Here is a 6000-nt window from a genome sequence, read left to right on the forward strand (position 1 = left end):
TGTTTGATTTTTCTCCAAAAATGACTTCAAAATATTTTCATTGTTTTATAGGTTTGAACTATTCTATGTATTCAAGTCTTAGCTCCCATTTAGAAAATGCCTCCACTGTAATAAATCTATAAATACTTGCCATGCCATACAGATAGACAAAATTCAGTTGGCATGACTGTGAACACATTGTTCACTGCTCTGCATTATTAGTAACCTTGTAATTCACCAGTGACAGCAAATCAGACAAAAAAGTAAATCAAAAAGGACATACGTAGTTGAAATAAATAATGTATCTGCTACTTTCAGGTCATCAGTATATCATTTAAACAGTAGGGGGAGTTTTTTGTTTCCTTTCTCCTTTTCCTTTTTATTTCCTTCCTATTCAGTACTACTTGTTTTTGTTTGGTCACTTTGCCTCCTGCCATTTGGCTGTGGAGGGTGGATGTTGTTTTCTAATTAGATGATGAATTGATTCTTTCTTCTCTGGTTCTGTTTCTGATTTCTGTTATCAGAGTAGCATGGCTACTGATTTCTAGTAAGACTATTTACTTGTAGTTCTCCTATAACTACAGACTGAGACCGTGCAGAGCACTCGTTTTGGAGCAACATCTCTGAACTCTTGGTGGAGAAGGCGTAAGAAAGTTAGTTTGTGAAACTTTCCTCCTCTTCTGTATGTGCATGCCAGGGTGTGTTCTAGTGCATTGGGTAAATGATGTCTTGAAAAAACTGAATTGTAGAGCCCTGTTGTATTTCAGGCGTATGACTCCTTCCTCTCCCCCGCCTTCTGGGGAGCTATTGATCCAAACAAAAGGGAGTTTGGACTGAAGTTGAATGTAGTGGTTATGTGGGGATTTGAATAAAAGCTCCAGCTCAGCTTCATCTCTGTATTGTGCCAGAAGACGGTGAAAGTATTGTAAGTGTTTATTTTTAGGAGTTGGCTTTCTGTGACTGGTTTAGGGTACAGTGACTGTTTCTTGCTCTTTATTTTTTTGCAGAAATTTCTGTCCCCTTTTGAGAGAAATGGGTACTTATAATTGCTATGTTAATTAAACAGTCCTAAGTGCCCCTCCCCAAATGCCTGTAGATTCGCAGCCACAGTTTAGGAGTTCCGTTAGTTGAATCAATCAGCAGTCCTATGTGCAGATATATGCACATGCAGTAATTTTTCTGTCTCTGCAGCCATATATTGGCTCCTGTTGCTTTCTTGGTACTGCAGACATCTGTGTCCTCTGGAACTTGGTGCTTCAGAGAGGGGAGCAAGGGGGCATGTGTACTTGTCCCCTTTCCCTCGTCCCCTTTACTGCTTGTAGGATGTTGTCTAGAGACTTTCTTGCTCCCAGATTGCAGGAGGGTGACTTCTATAGCAACATGCCTGCCATCCTGGGATCAGGCCCCTCTTCCCTCCCCAGGATAGGGCTGGATGAAGGTGGGAAGGGCACGCAGGTTGGGCTCATTCCTTCTGTGCTGCGGATGGGTATGGTGAGGTGTGTGTGGCAGTCCATTGAATGTGTTAGAGGAGGATGCAGAAGAGCTAGAGCCTGGACATCTGTGCAGTCAGCAGAAATACTTACATATATAATTTTTTTTCCTATATTTTTAATCCGTTGTTGATAGCTTACAGGAGTATCCTAAGCAATCACTTCAGTTCTTCAAATTTTAGGCTGTTTGCTAGCAGGAGACATACTTTCAGGAGCAATTCCATATAGTATATGCACTGGCTAGAGTTTTGGTTAATGTGCCATGCGGCTGCTGACCTGCTAAGAGCAGCTTCTGTGTAGTCTTTTGCTGCATTGGCATGAAGCTTTACAGGCTTGAATGAATGAACAAATGAGTTGGGTGGCTTTTAAGTGGTTGCAAGGTCAGGCCTTTCACCTCACTGTTTCAAAGTCTGAATGTAAGTTGTTTTCTAGTATCTCCTTCCTTGAGACCTGTATTCCTAAAATACCTGTGCTTTGCTGAAAAGAGCTCTAGAAATCAACTCCAAATGTTAATGTTCAGCTTATGCTTGATGAGGCTGAGGCTGTTTTCAAGTCATTTTTTTTCTGCTTTTAGAATGCAGTTCTTGTTTTGGTCAGCAACACAAAGCGATCAGGGACATTATTCCACAGATAAGAGCTGGCAGTAGGTTTCTCATGCATCAGCTCTCTGGCAGAGGGAAAGCAGGCAAGGCAACAACTCTGAAGATCAGGAAGAGACAGTTTGCATTTTAAGCTTGAATGTTTTGCTCTTTCTTAATTCTCTTTGTGGCATTTTGTTCCCTAGTGAGTTCCTCCAAGGAAATAAGCAGAAGGGTACTTGAAAACACAGAGGAAAGATTTGCATCGAAGTGTAGAAAAAACATAGCTTTAGCTCTCATGTGCCACTTGGGTAGCATGCACTTTAATGGTGGAGCTCAGTCATTGCGTGTTTCCCGTTTGCTTTATGGAGGAAAAAAAAAAAAAAACAACGCTTGTAACACACTGCGTTTCTGATGCTAGGAAACCCCTTAAAAGAAAGCAAATCGTTCAGTTATATCAGTGAACAGAATAAAAGCCTTCTAAATACACATTTGACTTACCACGTTGAACACAAACCTGTAAGTGTTAATGTTACCCATGCAATGGTGTTTCTCCGAGGGGGATGCAAGATGACAGCTGCATTTGGAAGTACAACCCTCCTGTTCGAGGAGGCACAGGTGCTGTCCTTAAGTCCCAGTTCTTTCTGCTACAGTGGGAGGTAAGAAGAAGACACTTTGAATTCTGCTGGAGTTTGCTAAGTTGCTTTTTGCCTATTGTCACCAAAGAGCTTGTGATAGTCCTGTTCAGAAACACAAGAGTGTACCAAATAAACCTTTAGTTCAACCTGTCGTAAAGAATCTTGTGTTGCCAGCCTGTATTTCCCAGAGCCAACCCCTTTTTGTAAAAGAGATCCTAATCCTAGTGAATCCCTAGTGCATCCCTAAAAGGGATGATAACCTTTGTTTAAATGAATTAATTGGCTCTGGATTTGCACTAGAGAGTTGATAGTAAGTGAAATGGAAGAGGCTTCACAGGGTTTTATTCCAAGTTAAAACTGAATCAGTCTAGCTTCACCTTTCCCCTGGAAGCAGTTAAACCATTCAAGGTAGCTATATTTGGGCTTCACTGAAAAGCCTCTATAACTTAATAACAGCAAGTCTAGTAAACGTATCAGTCTTCACAGAGATGGTATGCATTGCATGTCTTAACATGCATGTAACATAACCAGTGCAGCTGCAGGGCTGTTTGTAGCTGATTTGGATAAAGCTTGCCAAGCTCCAGTTTTCTGTCTTTGGACTTCTGCTTTGCTTTTTCTTTTCTTTTCTTTCTTTTTTTTTCTTTTCTTTTTTTTAACTGAATGCCACATTAAAGCACATGGGACAAATATTTTCCAATTTAAAAGATGCTGGGAATTGCAGGGAAGGGGTCAGCAGACACGTGTGTGTGTGTGTGGGGGGGGAAATGTTTTTTCCTCTGTCTGTCTGTCTGTCTCTCTCTCTCTCTCTCTTTTTTTTTAAGCAGTGCAAGTGCTCCATCTACAGGTCCAGTAATTTGCTAGTAAGATCATTGTTTGGTATATCCAGCATGCTTTTCCTTGGTTATGTTAATAAAAGGATAACATGACTATAAAGCTACCTCAAGCAGTTCACTATTGTGATTCTGAATAAGCAGTTAACCCCCTCCCCACCCCCCCCCCCAAAAAAAAGGCTGGATTTGTGAATTTGCAGGTCCTGCAGAACTCTTACAGATTAAAATCTTAAAATCTGGCACTGGTTGGAGACATCCATGTGGGAAACTCGGGGATAAGCACTAAGACTGATAATAAGTAGGTAGCTTTTTGGGAAGAAGCTTGGTTTATTTGTTGAAATAGATTAGTCTGAGGGAAAAAGCAAAGTTGTTGCATGTCACTTTGGAGGATTTTTTTTGAAAGACTCAAGTTGAAAGGCTTTTGAAAGCAAAACAATCTGTTCTTAATCTGGAGAGAGGAATGGCAGTGAAGAGTTTTCCCCGGTGACCTTGCCAGCGTGCCCCCACTGTGTCAGGGCCACGGCCAGGGTAGGAGCATAGCTCAGCTGGCCGCCATTACCTGGAGCAGATGCAGCCTCGTTTACCCAGGAGACAGAAGTGAAATCTTGAGTGGATCTTAAATACAGCTGGATTCAAGGACAAAATGAAATGTATTGAGGGGGAGGGGAAATCTTGATTGTCATTTAGCTTTCTTACCAGGGTGAAGATGGTAAAATTACTTTCTTTTAAAATAAGCAAGCTGCTCACGAGGTGCACGTCCTATGTGTAGGAAGAATGAGAACGATGTGCTTTTGTTCCTCCATTAATAGTGCTCAGATACCTCCACTAGTCTGGTGCAACATGTGTGGAGCAGCTGATATTTTAAGATATTTTTTTTCTTTTTCTTGAGGGGAAGCTCAATAACTGATGTCTAAGAAGAGTCTAAAGAGATGTCTGGGGAAATCACTGACCCAGTGATGCTGGTTTTTAATAAACTAGGGAAGACAAAGCAGGTGTTCCAAAGAAGTGTAGCAAAGGGTTACTTGTCCAGACAGCTGTCTGAAACAAAACAGGGGAAGCTCACAGGACGTTAGTGATGTCTTGAAAACAGAAATGACTCTCTCGAGTTCTATGGAACATAGCTCTTGCCAAACCAGTATGACTTTGAGGAATTATAGGTTTAGCTTTACTAATAGAATTAACTATGTACATAAAGGCTTCACAAAAGCCTGCCTTGTAGTCCCAGAATAATGTTACTGTATAGTATCTCTCTAGATGGTGCATTAAAAGGATTAAGAACCAGCTAACAAAGTTTAATTGTACACTTGTGGGAATCCCTGTCAAATAGGTGTTTGAGATTCTTCTCCTCTTCCTGTAGGAGTTCTGCAGTGATCTGTGCTACGTAGTGATTTCGTAAAGGTCTGGAAGTAATTGCAGTGACAGCTGTTCAGAGGCAGTGCGTTGTACACAGCCATGCACATTGCTTGGGGCTTCTTTTGTTTTTATTTATATATATGTTTTAAGGCATTTCAGTAAGGCAAACTTGAAATCACACATTCAGGAATGAGATACCCTTCTTATTCCTACAAGTAGGGTTCTGTATTCTTGACATAGAAAAGAATTTAGTGATTCTAGTAGACAGTTCAAAAGAAATTCTCAGTTTGATGGCCAGAAGGTCTCTGGTGATGCTTGAATGTGTAAAAGGCAAATATTCAGTAGAGTGTGTGGATGTACAAAAATACACACAAACATTTTCTCCTTGTGCAGTCTTGGTGAAAATGATTCTGAATTTCTTGGAATAACGTATCCAGTTTTGGTGCTAAGATTTCCTTTTCTACTTTATATTTTGTTTTAAAATATCAAGAAAGCGGTTTAGGCAGAAGGAGACACTGTAAGGGGTTCCAGAGCTTGAACTGTCTTTGTTACAGTAAACAAACATGTACAGGCAGAGAAAATGTTGGAGGCTAGAAGTCCTCTTGGACCAGCCCCTTTCAGCAAAGAAAAGCAGGTGTAGCAAGTATGAATAGCAGGAACTTTGACCACAAGAGGAAGGAAAAAGGTATGTGGCTTCAGAGTTGGGAATGGGTATTGCATCAAGAAAGCTGTGGGTTCCCCCTTCTTGTAGTACCTTTCAGGAGGAAGCCGGGAGGGCTTGCTGCGTACACAAAAGTGACTGTGCTCAGCAGAGGGGGGAACGGTGAGAAACACCCCGGCCTCAGACAAACGGAAGGTGAGGTCGTGAGCTCAGAAACACTGGTAATGTGGCGCATGATATGCAGGCAAACCTGCGGGGAGAGCAGGGGTGGCAATCTAGCTGCAGGTGGGTGTACACCTCGATCCTTCCCCTCCCATCTCTAGGAGTTGGGAAGGGCTGGTAATGAAGATTCTTGCTATCAAACCAGTATAGTCAGAGGGTCGTTAAGTGTGGTGGCCAGGTAGCCACGTGATTGCGGGTTCAGCAGCTCCGCAGTAAATCAGTGCACTTCAGTCACCGTGCTGTGGTCAG

The sequence above is a fragment of the Rhea pennata genome, chromosome 9 (genome assembly GCF_028389875.1).
Source record: "Rhea pennata isolate bPtePen1 chromosome 9, bPtePen1.pri, whole genome shotgun sequence".
Lineage (NCBI taxonomy): Eukaryota > Metazoa > Chordata > Aves > Rheiformes > Rheidae > Rhea > Rhea pennata.